Source organism: Pithys albifrons, chromosome 3 (genome assembly GCF_047495875.1).
Source record: "Pithys albifrons albifrons isolate INPA30051 chromosome 3, PitAlb_v1, whole genome shotgun sequence".
NCBI lineage: Eukaryota > Metazoa > Chordata > Aves > Passeriformes > Thamnophilidae > Pithys > Pithys albifrons.
The window spans coordinates 78,085,580-78,104,943 of record NC_092460.1 but is presented as its reverse complement, the minus strand read 5'-3'; the positions used below and the strand labels follow the sequence as shown (position 1 = coordinate 78,104,943).

The window sequence follows — 19,364 nt, the reverse complement described above, 5'->3', positions numbered from 1 at the left end:
ATACAATTAAGTAGAGCAACTAAAGCTTTACAGTCTACCAAATTTTGCTTTTCAAAATTAAGATGCCATAAAAGTGCTTGAAATCTCAAAATTTTATTATTTTGACAATTACTAAATCAAAGTGACGAATAGCTAAGTAGTGCTATTTAAAACTTCACAACCAATAGTCTAAATTTCAGTCTTGTGAAGTTTGAAGCTCTACAAATATTAACAAAATCTGAGAGAATATTAATGAAGAGAATGTCAGTGAAGCTTGAGCTAGAGTGCTGGTGCCAGTGGCAGAAATGTTTAAGGATTTTTCTAGTGTGGCCATTTCAGAATTAATACTACTGCAATTTTAATTAAGGTAGTTTCAAATTTGGTTTTTAAATTTGTGTAAGTGACCACACTCAACACCTGAAACACCCTTGCAGGCATACCTGTCTCTATGTTGTTTGCTTTTTTTTTTCTTAAAGATGTTTCTAGGTCAGTTTTCTTCAATATTCTCTATTGCATTGAGTGAAAGTAAGTTCATGGTTTCTATGTCATTATCATACGTGAAATGTCCATGTGCAGTGCTGTATTGATTTTAAGCAGTTTTGCTCCTCCATTGCTGTCATACGTGAAATGTCCATGTGCAGTGCTGTATTGATTTTAAGCAGTTTTGCTCCTCCATTGCTGATGAACAGTTTTTACTTTCAGAAACAGAGAAGGAAGAAAATTGGAATTTTAAATCTACCACAGAAAATGGTTAAATGCTTTTGTTAACATAGATAAGATGTGTCCAGCCTGTGAAAATATTGGGTTTATGCAGCAATAGAACAGCTGACTAAAGCAATTCCGTCTTCTGAAAAAAAAATCCCAGGCAATTCCTTCCATATTATTTATTTCCTATGTTGACTTTCAATAAGTTGAAGTTAAGCAGGCAAGTCCTATCTCTCCTATAGGAATAATATTCTGGGAGGCTTACTGTCTTTTTATAGCCTGCAAAATAACTCCTCCCCATTATAGTTAAAAATAGTCCAGGTACAGTCAAAAGCACATTCACTGTGTAAATAATTTGTAAAGTGCTGGAATAACTTTGGATAAATTTTATCCTGTAAGCTTTTTATTTTCCCTTCCCCCTTCACTTTCTGCTCAGTATTTTTCTTCATGGCTATTTGTTTTGTAGCTTTTTATTAGACTGCTTTCACTGTGAAAGTAATGGAAGTATACTGTGGTGGTTTCTAAAGATTCTTATCTGTCATACTGTTTCCTGCAACTTCATCAGATGAAGTAAGTGTCTCTGTTACTGAGTATACTGGCACCTCGTTGTCATTTGCAGGAAAACCAATCTCAGCCTTGAATGAACAATGTAATGATATACACAAAACTTGGAGAGAAAAGTGTGGATTGTACAACACAAGAGACAAAGACAAGCACCAGAAAGCCCATTTTGTCAAGAAGGATTTGTAGGAGGTTTGGTTTGATTCAGCTAACAGGTCATAGCTGGGTGTTTCACTGCCTGACACAAGTTTCCATCAGCCTTGAGATTGCCATTGCTGCCTCCGTATCTCTTGGCCAAGGTGTCTTTTCCTGTGGCCTGTTAGAGCCCAGGCTCAGCACAGCAAGGAGCTCACACCACTCTGGACTACCTTGGAGCACACTTGTGCTCAGTAACACTGATCTTTTAATACAGAAACTGAGGAAGAAGGTGTTAAACTTTCTTTTCCATTGATAATCTCACAATACGCCCATCAGGATTGTCTGATTACAGCCACTGGCAATTTCCATTGTCCTCAGAAGAAGTTTGCTCCTATTTAGTATTATGTGCTTACTCCTTACAGCAATCAGACCAGTGAATCTAACCCACAGGACTTTGCTTCCAGTTATCTGTTTCCATGTTACCAATTCTAGCTGGGAATAAATCTCACTTCTGGTAACTCATGAATAACTGTAGGTTTGGCTCAAGCAATCTTTCTTCTCTGCAGTGTTATCCTTAGTTTTGTTAGCCTGTTGTGACTTAACTTAAGCAAACAGTGTGCTTTGATTTATCTATATTTGGCTATACACCTTAGTACATTCCACATCAAAGATCTTTTTTATTTCCTTATCAGATTCTGGTACAATGTGAATAAATCTTTGTAATAATTTTAGCTTGTCTTCTGTGCTCTTTAAATCTTTGCTTTAATGGATTTGTTTGAAATACTCCTGCTGAATTTTTTCATTTTGTATCACTTTCCTTCTATGTTTTTTCTATATCTTCTTTGATCGTTTTAATATTTTCCCTTGTCTTCTCCAGACAATATTCGCATTATTCCTGCAGTTTTACTACCTTTAATATTTTTTACTTGCTTACATACAAATACTACATTTTAGTATACTCTATGTCCCTGTTTTCAATGACTGACATGAATTTTGCTTGTAGCCTCTGATGTAATACAATTTTTCAATCTATCTTTCTAATTCATTATAGTCACTCATAGTAGTATCTTCCTTAATTTTTAATGTCTTTCAAAATTTGATTTTCTAAAGAGAAATAGTTGTCATAGGTAAATGTCTAAGAAATTCTTTTTGCTGAAAACTGAAGGGTATACATTAGAGATTAGAGGTGGGCATTTAATGGTTAGTTTACGTGATTAAAGGCACGTCTCCATGAAACCCAGAGCAATAATGACAGTTGAGGGAAGTCCAATAAATCTCATCAGACCAAAGGGAGACTCTGCGGCAGTTGGTCCTCCGAAGATGGCAGAGGAGCCTCACCTCCCAGCCCCAGGGTGGCCACCAATCTGATCTTTTCATCAGTCAGTGGGAGGTGATAACAGACTTTGGGAATATGGGTGGCACTATGGGATGTCAGGAAGAGCCTTCTGCAATCAAAGGCAAGGAAAGCATCAGAGTCAGTCCTATCCTCCCATTTCTAACTATTTTCACAGGTTCAGGGATGTCTGTTCCATGTGCATATGTGTGTCCGGAGACTGGAGTGCAGCAGCAGGAGGAGTGGGACTTGGGGTCTCAGGGGAACTGAGTATCTGTAGTGGGAGCAGCTGCAATGATCATAGAAGGGGTTCATTGTGTTCATGTGTGTGTGTCAGTGTGCAATCACTGGTGTACATCAAGCTGGATTAGGCAGTGAGTAGGAGAAGAGGTTCAGCACCTGGGTATCAAAGAAGCCCCAGAGTCTGGGTTGGAGTCTGGAGAGTCAAGGGGGCCTGAGACTTTGCTATCTGAATTACTAGGGGTCCACGCCAGGTACTGGAAAGACCATAGAGCCTGTGGTGGTGTACTGGAGGGTTTATAGTTTTGAACCAGTAGTAGAACATGGATCGCATGTGTCTATGTGTGATGTATCCAGGAGATCCGGGGTCTAGGGTGAGCTACTGAACAGGCTGAGCATGCAAGGATGGTTACTGGAGGGATTTGTACTCCGCATGGGAATGTGTCAGCACGTGTGTGCAAGCAGGCTACAGAACCAACAAATGGAGTAGGATTGTGGCCTCAGAGGCCTGTGTCCAGGTGCCAGCAATTGGGAAGGCTGGGATTCAGAGTAGCTACTGGACAACCTGAGTGCTTGAGCCCAGCTTTTGGAGTGGTTCAAGTTGCACATGCCCATTTTCCAATAATGGACTTTCATCCTGACTAGCTGGAAAGAGAAACAGTATGAGTCCATCTGCACTGTTTATGATTTTCTTAGTGCTGTGTTTTCTGTCTAGTTTGATCTGCATGTACACAGGGGTGTATACATGTGTTCATGTATTGGGTGCTTATGTACATGTGTGCCTCTTGGAAAGCTGGACCTGGAAGCACAGAGCTGTAGCCTCTATCAGGCTTCCAGACTTTGCAACTCCTCAAAGTAACATCTGAGAATAGTATGCTCTGAGTGGGATTTGCAAAAATTCTTAATGTACTGTTGAATTAATGGAAGAAGTATGATTTGCTTCAAGAAGTCTTAAGAGCATAAAAATCTGAGAATCAAAGCATTTTTCAAAGTACTTTTTTTAAAAAAAACCCAATCGTCTATGAAAATATAGCATGCGTTCAAAATGTGCAGTCTTGTTTACAACCTGTCCTGTTACAGTATCTTGAACTTTACTATCTTCTCAGATCTATTTTGCAAGCTGTATATAATAGAATAATTATTTATGCCAGAATATCTGAGAAAATAATCAGTTCCTATATATTTTCTATTAACTAGTTGACAACAAGTGTATACTAATTAAACAGAACAATAACAGGAGCTTAGTTATCTGTGGTTTTTACAAGGATGTTGGTATTTTTCACACTGCCTTTATGCCATATGAATACCATTACTGTTCTCAGATGTTCCAACCTATATATTTCCTTTTGCTTCTTTTTATCAGCACTAAAGAATATATTGGGAAATGTGATCACCTTGTGTTTAACACAAATTACAAAATAATTTCTGTTTCTTCTCTGAAAAGTCTGAGAATTCCTTACTGAATCATAGGACCATAAAAATCTCAAGTCCTAAGGGACTCATAAGGATAATTAAGTCCAGTTCCCTGCTTCTTGCAGAGCTGTCTAAAACTAAACCATATAACTGAGAGCATCATCCAGATGCTCTTTGAATTCCGGCAGACTTGGCGCCATGACCACTTTCCTAGGGAGCCTATTCCAGTGACCGAACAATCCTCAGATGTATTGGCATTGTTCAATATGTCCATAGACAGTAAATCTAAATATGGAAAATTAAATTATTTATTCATTCATCTGATGTTTTACACTGTTGCATATTGCAATACTTAGTTTGTCTTTACTGACAGCTGTGAGAGACACTCCTTTCTCTCACTCTTCATGTTCAAATACGTGTATGTTTCTTGAGGATTATGGTACTCCAAATGATTAATTCCTTATTTAACTATATAAAATACCAGCTTAATTGCAGATATTCCTGGAGACTTCCATCTTCTGTCATTATGACAAAGTCTCATGTCAAAAAAGTAATTCCTAGTTGTAGAACCTCAGATATTTTGGTCCAGAACCACTGTTTTCTTTAATCATTTTCATTTATACAGATGTGTAAAATATGTATAACTATATATTTATTTACTTTTTATTTGTGTCTGGGTATATATTTTTTTCATTACAGAGAATAACTTTGAAGTGGTTGAGATACAGAATGTAGGAATGAATAGTTTCTAACTGTAGTCTTAGAAGCAACAAATAGAGTCTTCTACTTTGAGTTTTATTAGTTTAAATTCCTGCAAAAGATTTCAGGAATACTTTATTGTTTTGGGTTTTTTTACTTCAATGTCTTTGTTTTTAAAGATAGCATGAAAATGTTTTGGTTATGTTCAATGCACTTGCATTTTGTTTGCTTCTTATATTCTTCGGAGTACATTTTTGAGTTCCACATTTGTTAGTTATGTAACTAGTAAGAAGTTTTGCATTTTGGTTTAGCAAAGAGTTTTAATATTTTCATTGCTGTAGCAACAATCCATGCTTATTAAAAATGTGTATTAATTGAGAAATTGATTATTCATTAATTACAGGGTCACAGAATAAGTTGGAAGGGACCTACAAGAATCCTTGAGTTCAGCTCTTAAGGGTATGGTCTGAACAGGGATCAAAATCATGACCCTGGCATTTTTAGCACCATACTCTAACAAACAGAGCTAACATTCAGAAAGTTCTCTAAATTCAAAAGAAAAGCATCACTTCTCTCAGACCTTTCAAATGCTTTTTGAATGAAAATGTAAAAAATACTCCCAAGTCTTTGTCTTAAAACTTAAAAAAAAGGCAACAAAATCTTTAGTGTCAATTTCTGACATGAAGAGACAGCTGAGGATGCTCCTTTTTAATTCCAATGGCAGCACTTGTTCTAACCGTCTCAAATATTTACATATTAACTGATATTATATCAATAAGCAGCTTCCTATATGACACCCCACATTTCTTGACTTTTAATCTGCCTATCTTGCTCAAAAAAGCAGTCTAACTGCAGTAGCACAGATCTCCATGGTGTGTAATTTATTCCTAGGAGAGCATACTCAGGCACATTTGGCACTCAGCATGGGAGGCAGGAGCAGGACCTGGAGCCAGTCAGCTGCGACCAGGAACCAAAATGTAAAGTAAGAAGTTGTCTATTGAACACGTCAGTGCTGAACAAGGCTCTCACAGGTAGACATAGCAGACTCATGTCTGACTTCCAATTTAACTTGTGTCCAGCAAGAATGAGTAAGCAGGACTGCTGTAATCAGATTTGTGAATTAATGCAGGCATTGTTATGGGGTAGGGTGCACAGGGGCTCATTGCTGCTACTCAACTGTTATTGAACTCAGTGCAGGGATTGTGGTGAGATGCCAAGGAATCCTATCTCCTGCAGTCTATGGCAACTTAGAGGTCTGATTCCAAACTGTTCTCCCAGGAAAGTGTCAGGGAGTGGCAAAATATATAGATTTTTATTACTGAGAGCATATAGGTACACACTGCTAAAAGAAGTTTAACAGCTACCACATGTACTTTAAATTTAATTTTAAGATGAAGAATTTGAAACTGGAAGGGCTCTAGTGAAGCATGAAGACCAGCCCCAACTACTATAGCAGGCAATTTTTTCATCTCAATTATTTTAACTAGCTTCAAAATAGAACTTAATCAGCTTATTTAGGTTTGAAGTCAGTCCCCTTATCCCCCTCCCCCCTCCCCCAAATACCACTCGTCTGATGGTTAGAGCTGTTGTAATGTATAACCTAATTTAATTTATGGGCAGTTTAAATTCATCATCTTCTTGTGTCAATATCATCTTTTACCTAAAATAGGTCCTTTTTAATTTTTTCTCTTGAAGTTTATGTGTGCAATGCAGGTTGTGGAAAAGTGATTTATCACCTCAGTTTTGTCTTCTCTTACTCTTTGTTTTGCAGGCAAAAAGAAGGAAACAGATTTTTCTTCTTCAAAATAGTCATCCTGTTCCCCATTATGTTCCTAAAGGCATTATTGTGTTGACTCTACCAGAGTGTGAATAAACCTTTTGTGAACATGGGTGGCCAGTACTGTATACATTACCAATGCTTTCTTCATAAACAGTTTTTCACACTTGTTGCATCCAAAAATGCCTTTCCTGGATGCAGTTTTTGATATCTCTCGTCAGTTTGATTTTCACATTCTGATCTATTAGAATATCCAGATTTGGTCTTCATAATTTATAAGTGGTATTGTGATTTGTTTTGTTGGAACAGCTTTCAATGTTTTTTAGGACCGTATTTCTACTTTTTCAAAAGTATTTCAGACTTCAGCCTATTCTGTAGCACTTACCTTATTAGTGTTCTGCAACAAGCCAGACAGTCTTCTTAATTTCTTGTTATCTAAAACACAGATATTGAAAGGTATTACTGAAAAGTAGAGTAGATTTTTGAGGAAACCACCCATTCGTATTAATAATCACTGCCTGAATGGGTCTTTCATATGAGCTTTGCATGCACTCTTTCTTAAAACAAGACCCTGTTTCCTAGGTTTATTTTTGAAATGTCATGTGAAACAATGTCAAAAGCCTTACTAACACCAAGATATTTGACATCCACTATTCTCCAGTATTCACGATGTCTGTTACCCTGTTGCACAAACAAGTCAGATTGGTGTGATATTATGCAGTGTTGTTGGAGGGGGACCGGTTCCCGCCTCTCCTCCAGAGTTGGGGAGTGCTGAGACCGAGACCTTTTCTGTCCAGAGGCGACAGGTGAAAACAGGTTTATTGCAAAATTCACGAGGCTTTTATGGAGTTCCGAAGGAAAGGTGCTAGATCTGGGACTGGACTGGGGAACGACAGGGCAGAAGGGGGGGATTTAGGTGTTGACTAGCAAATGGAGAAATGGGAGAACCACAGCCAATAGAAATCCAGGGATTGGGGATAGACGGGTGAAATAAACAATGGGGTTAGGACAGGGGTGGGGCTGGCTGTGGGGGCGGAGCAACATGACGCTGACCAGGGAAGCCACGTGGGTGCTGTGTGCAGGGACATCCCACAGAGACTACCCAGCTCTGTCCCACCTGCCGCAGCCCCAGCTTGCCCAGGACTGGCGTGGGCCGCCCCAGCTCACCTGGGACTAGTGAGGGCCGCTGCGGCAGCTCAGGAAGAAACAATGGCTGCCACCGCGGCAGTGCTTAATGAGCAGGTTGATGACTCATTTGGAGAACAAAATCCTTCGGGGAACACAAGAGAAAACAGGGCTGTGAGTAGCAACCCAGCAGGAAGGTGATAATGACCAGGGAGAGGTGATACAGAAAACTTTCTTCACTAAAAATCATACAAATAAAATGCATAATTTTAAAACTCCAGTAAGTCTCTCATGTATGTGGCTAGTAAAATTCAGGGTGACTTCCCGCGCTGTCCTCCTGGAGGTCCACATCAGAGCTTGCTCTTGCCATACGGCAAAGTCTGGTCTGTTTCCCACATGACACTACCTGTTTTTGGCAGATACCTGTATGCTCTTACTCATCATCTTGTGCTCTTGTAGAGGTTTACCAAATTGTTTGATTATTTATGCCAGTACCTTTTTTCGGAATTGAAGTTCAGCTATGAGTTTATAAAAACATCCTGCTATTTTTTTTTTTTGTTTTGAGTAGATGTGTCATTTTTTGCCTCTCGTCACTGTTAAAAACTGAAAAGTCATTAAATACAGTTTCTGTTTCATACTTACTGCCACTAAGGAAATAAACTAGTAGCCAGAGCAGATAATTTAGAGTCTGATGCAAAAATACCTCCCTGATAACATTGGGTCATAGGAGAGAGAAGTTCAAAAACGCAAAATATTTATTCAAGGACAGAGATTTCAGAATTGAGAGGAATATAGAAAGAAGTGTTATTTTTCTTAAAATTACCATCCAGAAATGATTGGTAGAGGGATCAGGAGCACAGGTAGCACTTCCCTTGAGCCTTCCAGTAACAAGGAATAATACTGATAGCAATATGCAGATCCTTCAGGTCTATCAGTGACTCTGAGGTTGGTGTATTTGGAAAATATACATTTTGACCATGACTCAAGGATCCTTGTGGGTCCCTTTCAACTCAGAATATTCTGTGACTCTGTGATTAATGAATAATCAGTATCTGAATTAATAAACATTTCGACCATGGTAGGATCTACTCAACACCTGGTCTACTGACACCAGACAGGATGCACCTTTATCAAAGGGGAAAAAGAGTTCTAGCACAGCAGCTAACAGGTCTTGCTGACAGAGCTTTAAACTAGGTTGGAAGGGGGAAAGGGGCAAAACCAGACTCACCAGTGTTGAGCAATGGGATGGTGTGCCGAAACTTGAGAAAACGAGCACTCATGAGTTCCTTCAATCTGCTTCACGAGGTATTGGCTACCATATACCACACCTGAAATATTTCTATACCAATCTATGCAACATGAGGAACAAACAGTAGCTCAAAGCTTTGCCCCAGTCTCAGAGATTTGACAACATTGGCCCAAGGGAAACCTAGTGGCATGAGACCTGGGACTGGAGTGCCCTGGATGGTTACAGGCTCTTCAGGAGGAATCTGCAGGGCAGAAGAGGCAGAGAGGTGGCTGTTTATTTAACAGAAGAGTTAGAATATATTGGGCTCACAGTTGACAGTGGCATAGTTTCAATTTTGCTAATGAAAAATTAGATTTTTCTACATTGTCACATTTTTCCCCCCCAGGCTATGCAGAGTTAATACAATTCAAGTAAAAGTTGATTATTTTCTAGTTCATTTCTACTATTTTGAAATACACTGTTGTTGAAAAAATCTATATCACTTGATTGAATTTTTTTTCCCAGTAGATGAATGAAAATCTTAATGATAGATGAGACTGCAAATCAAATATGACAGGTCACTTTGTTCATTCATACAGCTATTTTAATTTGTATGTGGTATGATCACAATACACTAGATGGGAAGAACGGTGACTGTATGGAATCCTCTGAGCAAACGCAGATTGCAAGGATGTCACAGTCTGAAAACCCAAGAAAACCAGTGCTGTAAGAAGAACTTAAGGAATAATAATAATGATTACAGCAGCAGCTACATACAAATAAAATTGCTGTTTGGTACAGCCAGACACTTTCATAGAGCTATGTGAACAAAGACTGATGAGGTCTCAACAATCTGGAAAAACCAAGAACATCCCTGAAAGGCAGTTCTTGAAACCATCCTACATGTTTCATATGTCCTTCTGTAAACTGTTGGTAGATTTCAATTATTTTTCGTGTAAATTTTATCACATAATAGTATTAACATATTGTGATTTTTCAGGATAAATTCCTCTATAATCATCCTTCCTTGGTAAGAAAAACTAATATTTTTCTTGTATACTCTATACATATACCTAATTTACTTTTTTTGCTTCTCTGAGCAGTTCATTATTACAGCTAATTGTTCATAAGCAAACTTTAATTGCATCATTTTTCAAGTCATTATTCAGCATTGCATTTAAACCACAGATACTAGCTGATATTCATCTTCTGTATTTTGTTCAGCTCCCCTTTCTGTAAGGAAAAAAAATCATTAATGCAGTTACATGTCAGATTTTATACAAATCTGAAAAGGCATCTTTGCAAAAAATCTGTGGGCAGTTGAATGGTTTCATTCCATATCGAGAAAAAAAACTCAGTGAACACTCCCACATTTATTGTTTGATTTCAATAAATGTGTCAAAGGTTGTTACACATAACCATAACAAACTAATTTTCTATTCCTCATGGCACTAGAGAGATAGTGTAACATCTGTAAATAAAATACATTAAATCTAACTCAAAACAAATTTTTCATTTATTTATATGTATTTAAATGAATCAAGCAGATAATTGGATTTTGACTTTTTAATCTCTCAGAGTTCTCAAAAGAGGCTTTCTGCATGTTTACAAGCAGTTTGTGTACCTCCTTGCAGTGGGTGTCTTTGGTGAGGCACGGGCTGTGGGGGCTGTGGGGTTGGCTCTCTGCAGAAATGTTGAGGCTGCCCAGGGCTGGACATGGATGGCTCCAGCCAACGCCAACCAAACCAACCCAGGGCATGACTAATCCCCTCAGCCAGTGGTGGCTATTCTGTGATAAGGTATTTGAGAAAGAGCAGAACACCAGAGAGAGAAAGGACAGAATAAAAGTAGTACAAAGCAGCAGAAGAAACACTGAAGTCAGAGGAGGGAGATGAAGATCCACCCCAGGACAGAGCAGTTATTCCCAGTCACCCATGAAAACCTACTGTAGAGAATGTTTTCCTGAAACACTCTAGCCAATGGAAGAACTCACACTGGCAGAGGAAAGGCATGAGAAGATGGAAAAGAGAAACTGCTAAGTATTGACCATGTGGTGCCCCTCATTTTTTTTTCTTGTTGAGGGACAGAGAGTAACCTGTGGGGTTATGCAGAGGAGTTTGGAGTAAGGCATGAACTTAAGCTTGGGAATGTGGGGAGAAAAGGCTTTGTTTCGGTGTTTTGTCTGTTTCCCACTAAGAATCAGTGATTAAGTATTTACTTTAACTAAGAATAAATTAATTTTACCATGTCAAAACTTTTTTGGCCCACATCAGCAATTGGTATGTGGTTTCCTTGTCTTTATATTGACCTATGAAGTCCTTCTTGTTCTTATTTTCCCTATATGGAATAGTAGGCAGCTGGGTGGGAGTTTGTCTGCTAGCCCAGGCTAACCCACCACACTGTTTTGACAAGTTATAAGCCTAAAGAAGAGAATAAACAGTCAATACCTGGAAGTAGGTTTATGGCAGTGGTGAAAGGTTTAGGCTGGGGAATTTGCCTGCCTTTTTGGCCCTGCAGAAACCCTATTCCACAACCTTCAGTCGCAACTGTCCCCATCAGAGCACTGTCCCCAGTGACTGTGGCTGCCTTTATCATCAAATAGCAGATGCTGTTACCAGGGGAGGTGTTGTAGAGGGAAAACATGACAATGGGCAGAAATAATTTGCAGATTGAGCTTTTGGTACTGAACAGGTTTGAAAGGCAGTTTACCATCTTCATTCAAAAGTAAACATCTCCAGCACCTCCAAATATAATGAACCTGACAATTTATGTCAAATTACTGTACTGAAAGACAAAATGCAGCCCAAAGTTTAGTTTCAGCCTTTAAGAAACCTCACCCCCCAAAAATTAATATTTATTGCTCTCAGCCTCTTTGAGATACACATTTCCCATTTGTCATTCTCAATATGTTTTGCATTTACATTTAATGTAAATAATATAAACCTATATTTTTGCTTAAAGAGACACTTTACCTTGCTTCACTGGTTCTTACAGTATTGAGATCACCACAAATGTCCTAATACAGAGTGTAAGTTGTTATGATTTCAATGGCTATTTTACATGTAATTTAAAACAATCCAAGGTAAATGCAAGTTTCTCAGGCATTCTGTATAGTTTTTTTGAGTATTTCAGTATGTAAATTCTCAACAGCTTTCTCCAAGCAGCTCACAGGAGGCTCATTGAAATAAAGGCAAGTAAATGTCTCTTGCCAATGATGGATTTAGAGTTGTGAAGGTATACAGTAGTTTACTGGGTTTTTTATACATTTGTTTACAGTTTGGTGAAACTTTCATCTCAGCATTGACTTTAATCACATCTAAAAGCTTCTTTGGAAGATGTTTTGAAGAAGTAAGATAGAGTCTGTATGCAAGATCAAGTTGAGCAGTAGCTTAAATAATAGTTAATATATGTACTCTAGTGAAATAACTTACATAAATATGACTGTCATTTGGTTTGTTAAGCAGGTGTGATTCACCTAAATTTGGTGCTCTATGAGTGGTAATGGTATTTTTATTGTAATGTAGCTTCAACCAAATGTCATAGAGACTGCATTTGCTTGTAGTGCCTATAGGTTTAAGATTGCAGGATCACACTACCTTTTCTTGTGTCAACTTTTTTTCCCCTTTTTTCCTAGCATAATTGATTCCACACTTTATTCTTTCAGTGTAAAATTTGTCCAAAAAAGTTATATGTGATACACACTAATTTGTATCTATACGTAGACATAGACATCAAAGAACTATTAGTTAGAATTATGACTCTTTTCCGGTTCAACCTCCCTTCTGTAGCAGATCTATCATTTACATCAGGATGACTGTGGCTTTTTGAATAGATGGGTTTTGAAAACTACTATAAATGGAGATTATCCAACCCTTCTATCCTTGAAAGTTCATCTTCTGGTCCATCACACTTTCCACTTCCTTTGTCCCTTAGATCTATCTGCCTTTCTCATCCTCCTCCTCTAACTCTTTTCTCAAAGCAGAAGACCTCAGCTCAGTATTCTCTGGGGTTCATATCATTCTAATACGCATCTTCATGGCCCTCCTCCGGGCTTGCTCCAACAGGTCGACGTCCTTCCTGTGCTGAAGGCCCCAGATCTGGACACAGTGTTCAAGGTGCACTCTCACAAGAGCAGAATGGGAGAATCCCTTCTCCTGCCCTGCTGATCACTCTGCTTTTGATGCAGCTCAGGATATGGCTGATTTTCTGGGCTGCAAGTGCATATTGTTGGCTCAGTTCCAATGTCTCGTCCACCACCACTCCCAAGTCATTCAAAACAGGGTTGCTCTCAATCCACTCATCTCCGATCTTGTATTGATACTGGGAGTTTACCCAACCCGGGTTCAGGACCTTGTACTTGGCCTTATTGAACCTCATAAGGTTTCTCTTGGCCCACTTCTTGAGCTTGTCCAGGTCCCTCTGGATGGCATTCTACCCTTTGGATATGTCAACTACAACACTCAGCTTGGTGTTGTCAATCCAACTATGTGTGGATTTAATAGGGAGGGGAGAATGTCTGTCCTTAAAGCGTTTGTGGAGGCTGGCACAGTGTTTACATCTGGGTTACCTGGAATTGGTTAGTCTTGTTAGATATTAATATCTTTATTCAATTAAAATTTTAATTTTAATTACAGAAACTCTTACTCTGTAATTTACCTTTTAAAATTATTGAAAGGTGTAAATTTTTTGCTTCAGAGAATGGGAAAAAATGTGAGCTCCTTTCACTTCTTTATCTCCCTCCTAATTACCCTTAACTAGTATATACCTCTCCAGGGACTAACTTCTACATCTAAAATAGTTCAACACCTTCCCTGAGAAATGGAAAGAAAAGGATAATTGTCATTCTATAAACTTTTTCTATTCAGAGATGTGCTAGGACTGCCCTTACACAAAGTTTTCATTCTCGATGTCCATATACTTATTCTTCCACCCACCATTGCAAGATAGGCAGTTAAATGTTACTCTGACATCCTATTCCATCAGATCTCAGAAGCCTAAGCAGCATCAGCCCTGGTTAGTACTTGGATGGGAGACCTCCTGTGAATACTGGGGGCTGTAGGTTCTAGTCCTGAGGACTTCACTGTCACCATCCAAGCTCCCTTGGCCGTGGCAGATGAACCTTAGGAGTGAAAGGGTGGGGCCAGTTCTGCACATGCTGTACCTCACCTAAAAAATCCACTGCACAGGCTCAAAGGACACACCCATGTGGGTAGAGCCCTTCCCAAATCTTCCTTTGTGAAGCTTAGCCATGATGATGATTGCAACATGCAAATTATTTTTAACAGTTTATACTTTCTACTTCTTAGTACAGTCACCATTAAAAAGTAATGTTCCTTGAAGTACTCAGAATTACTAGCAGTGAGTGGAAGATTTAAGAATGGGACTTGCCTGAACCAATAGTGTTAAACAATGCCATTTCTAGTTCTCATACTTCTTTTTATTTTGAGAAGCATATACTTCAACATATATACATGCTACTGAAATAGTAATTAGCATGCAGTTAGCTCCTGTGTTTGAGAGTTGAACAGAAAGTCTTTAGAGTAAATGGAAATGGCATAATTAATTTCAATGGACAAAGACCCAATTTTCGTAGAGCAGAGGAAAAAGGCAAGCCTGACAAAGGTATTAAAATTTAAAGAAATCCTGCCTGGTTGTTATGCTTTGTCTACCAGACAGATGGAATTAATTCTACTGCTGTCAATTTGGTGCTTTGTAGTGGTGTTTTGTTCACTTCTGGAAAGGGAAAAAAAAGAAAATACATTTTAATGAGTGTCTGCTGTGCTGTTAAATTAGAGAAAACAATCTGATCATGGAATGTGTATTATTTTGATAATGGTCATCATTTAAGTTGTGTTACTCTCCTTTCTGCATGTTGCTTCCATAAGTATTTTTGACATGTGTCCAAGAGGAATGTGTTCTCGAAATTCCCCTAAAACCAAATAAAGATTTAATTTCCATTAAAAAGAATTAAATACAAGTTGGGAAAAAAAACACCAACAAACCAACAAAACACTTTAACCCCTTCCAGCAGAACATGCAGTTACTATGCATCTAAAAATGAAATAATCATTGCTAAGGAATTCACAAATACAGCAGCTCTCTTATTGCAAAAAAAAAAAAAAAAAAGCATGCACTGAATAAATGTATGCATAAAGCTGTACCAATAAATTGAGGTCTGATGTTTGAAGACGTAGGAAGAAACCTAATATTTACAATATATTCAATAGTAAAGACATTGGTATTTGTGGTAGTTTTGGCCTTAGTTTTAGGTAGGCCTAGATTAGACCTTAATTTTAGTAGACCCAGATAGTATTACGTAGATTAAAGGGGACAAGCATCACCTGACTTAAGCCTCCAAAGAGATATTTCATATCATTTGATGTCAAATCAAGTATAAAAGGAGGTGTAGGAGGTGCCTAATTCTTCTTTCCCTTAATGCTGAGGGTATCTGCTATCACTGTGCTGGGAGTCACAGGCCTCACCACTACTTGCAGCTGTTTTAGTTTGGGAAATAAACATTTTTTCTTAGTGATGTTTTTTTCTCCTCTCTTGCTAGGTGTCTCTTGGGAGGCGTCTTTTTGGGTGTTTTGTGGGTCTGAGTGGTGAAATCTGTATTATTGGTTGTGCTACTTGGTGTGGAGTTATTTGGTTTTTCTTCCAACCTTTGTATATATAGCATTTGGTTTTAATTTTCTCTCTTCTGTGTAAATATAAAAAGCTTGCCATTTTTAGTTTCAGTTCTAGGTTTTTTCTCTCCCTTTTCCTCAGGGCTGGGAGGACTTCTGACCCTGTGGTTGGCACTTGGTATTTTGCCAGCTCAACCAAACACAGTATTTTACTCAAATTATATTACTTGTGCAAAATGTAAAGTAAAGATTCTTTGAAATCCCTATAGAAGAAATTGGGGACATATTTACCACAAAATTTTTAATATTATAATACTAAATAAGCGTCCTCAATACTTATCTGACCAAGTTGGCCTGTCCAAATTTACCAGGGCTAGATGTCTGTAGGCTCATAGACCCCATCCTTGGCTGCAGAGTCACTGTCAAACACCTGTTCCAAAATGGAAGGAACCCTACATTAGCCATCTACTCCTAGAACAGCTCTATCGGAAAGGGAGAAGTAGTTCTTTCCTGCTTCCAGAGCTCCACTAAAACAGTGATTCTGAAGATTACTTTTTTTAAAAAAATACTCTCATGGACACGACAGCAATAAAATATAAGAAATATAAGAACAGAGTAGTCAAAAGATATCTAAACAGCTACTCACAGAGAAGCCCAGTACACACAACTCATAGGGAAGCCCAGAAAATACATAGCCTTTTGGAAAAGCAATTTAAGTTTCCACTCAAACCCAATGTTAAATGCCTACATTGTTTTAAGTTTTTCAGTCCTTGTCTATGCAGAGCCCTTCCTCCTACTTTCTTTTGTCTTTACAAGTATCTGTACATGGGAGGGCTTTCCTTTTGTTAAGTTCTGGATTCCTCAGTCAAGTAAATATTTCAAAATAATTAAATTCCTTCAGCAGATCCTGTGTTGATTCCTTATAATCTTCCCTGAGACAACACTGTATTTCCTTTCAGCTTGGTTATTGAGATAAGGAGCTGCAATATCAAAGGTATCAATAGTGTTTTGTTGTTAGTTCTCTGCTAATAGTCTCTCCCAACCCAGAGAAAAATAGCAGACACACAAACATCAGTGGAAATCCTTCTGTACCCCAGTGAAAAACATTTTATACACAGAAAGCACCCACCAAACAAAATGAATTATAGTATGCATAAATTAGAATCAGTTCTGTGTAATCTACTGAAAACGTATTAGAATATAACTTTTAAGTTCTAACATAAAAAAATTACCAACTCAGGAAAATACAGATATTAAACTTTGTTTCACACTTGTTCTAAGAAAACTAATATGTAAATCAGAGAAGGAAAAAAGGTTTTAGTTTTCTGATACCTCTATCACATTGCTTAACAGAGAGTATTACAAACTGATTTAATACATCACCTCCCATATATATAAATAATAAAAAATAGTAAAATAATTTTGAGTAGTGTTGTGATTTTGCAAACATATATAGTTACCATTAGTCATAACAGACACAGAATCATGAACACTACAACTCTTTTTTTAAAAAAAATAACTAGGTAGTCTAATAGAAGAACATTTTTGTATGATTTCCAGGGTGAAAATTATTTAAAGGCAAGGTAGTCCCCTGAGCTGCAGAGTGAGTGACAGCTGGTTTCCTACAGACTGTGTTTAGGTCTCCTTAATAAATCCCTTGCTGCAATACTGGGCTAGTTTTATCCTTTATTTTTTAGTGTTCCTGTGTCAGGATGTATTATTGGTTCCTCAGATGTATATATGTGTTGATCTTCTTGGAATTATTCAGTGGACCAAATTCATGACTGCTTTTATTTTGTTCTCCATTCTCTACTAACCTTGAAATTTCTACAAAATGTGTCCATTTTTTTCTCTAAGATTTCTGCCTCTTGGTTTGTTTAGAAATTTCTTGTTGGAGGAGACCAAGGCGATGAGGAATTTATCAGATGGCAAAGGTATTACAAAAGATGGGTTGATGAGGATGTGGACATCCAAGACCCCGGCACACTGAACCAGGAGGCCCTGCAGCAACTCGGCAAGAACTTCAATGGCTTTAGAAGCTATATTGATGTTTCCCCTGTTTGAAGTTATACATGTTAAAATGGTTACCCTATGTACTTTTCCCTTAGTCATCCTGCCCATGTTTTTTCTTCCCACAATCCCTTAGGGCATTTTCCTGCCACTCCTTCCCTGGTTGGCCCCAATTTGGTGCAGTGCACCATTTTCCATATAAGGTTGTGTTCTGACTTCAGTTTCCCATTGGTCCTTTCCTTATCCCTCCCCTCAATTTGCATGTAGATCAGTGGGATGCTTTGCTCCTCCCTTTCTCCTCCCCTTACTCCTCCCATGTTCTGAAAGGTTCCGCTGACCTCTATATAAGGCCGGGCATTCTAATAAAGCTCGCTTCTCTTCGTGGACTCCTAACCTGTGTGGCTGTCTTCCTTTGAGGGGTTAGCGCCGGTCAGGAGCGGGAGGAGCTGCTCTGGGCTTCAAGGGGCTTGATCTAAAAGTGCTAATATCACTTGAGCTGATTATCATCTGCCCCTTGGAGCCGAAGACCCTATTCGCCATATTGGTGGATATTTACATCTGCTGCTAATTTCTCACTTGAGTTATAGAGATGCATAGTCAGAGCTACCCAATATAGTTTATTTTTTTAATAAATCACAGATAAAAACTCCACTACTAGGTCTTCCTCAAAATATTGTCTTGCATTGTGGGGCTCTAACTTTGATCCAGAATAAGAATCTAAAAAAGACCAAGAGCAACTTGCTGTTCAAGAACTGTAGCAAATAGGACTGTTTCATATGTCTTTGTTGGTCAGAGAATTTTATTTTTCTTAAACTCCGCCCATTCCCTGCACTTTAGCGCCATTTCAGATAATTTATTTGGAAAGTTACTAGATATTCCAGAAACAATTTAGTTTTACCATTGTTACCTGGCATTCCTGATGGCTGTATTAGAAAGTACACATGGTAATTTGGAAATACACAATCATTTTTTCACTACTTTTCAAATTATTTTCTTCTAATTGTAGTTTGAACATAAGAGAACAAGAACTCAGGTTGAACCATGTTGCACCAATTAAAAGCAAGCTAGAATTAGCAAATTAGTTTTCAAAGCAAAATTTGGAAATAACTATTAAAAAGAAACAAATTATTCTCTACAGCAATAGTGGTATGTTTCTCTGTAGTCAGTGAATTGTTAATTTTTACTGTATATGAAACAAAAGCAGAAGCTGACCTCAAATAATCATTAATTGCATAAGGAAAACTGGAAAAGCCAGAATTTTAAAGCAGGTATTTGAAAGGTAGAGCCTGCATAGCCATTTTTATAAGCAAGATTTTAACTTCCATATGTTCTTTGGTTTATAACTTTTAAGTACCAGGCACCTTTGGAAATGCATCTGAATCAGAGCTCTACAGATTAGCATATTTTGTATTAAGGAGCCTACTTACAGTCCTTTTAGGCCATTCTCTTTAATTCATAGTCATTTTTACCATACTGCTTTGAGGACAGAATGGCAGAAATACAGTCAATGCTATGTATCTTTCCCCTTTT

At 38.1% G+C, this 19,364-nt stretch overlaps 1 long non-coding RNA gene across 1 annotated transcript in view; it reads left to right on the top strand.

The window, feature by feature from the left end:
* Window positions 1–18,220, top strand: part of LOC139670563 (uncharacterized) — a 51,505-nt gene extending 33,285 nt beyond the window's left edge. The window contains exon 3 of the long non-coding RNA XR_011697508.1: window positions 17,706–18,220. This is a non-coding gene — a long non-coding RNA (uncharacterized lncRNA). The remainder of the gene's footprint in view (window positions 1–17,705) is intronic.
* The last annotated feature ends 1,144 nt before the right edge of the window (window positions 18,221–19,364 follow it).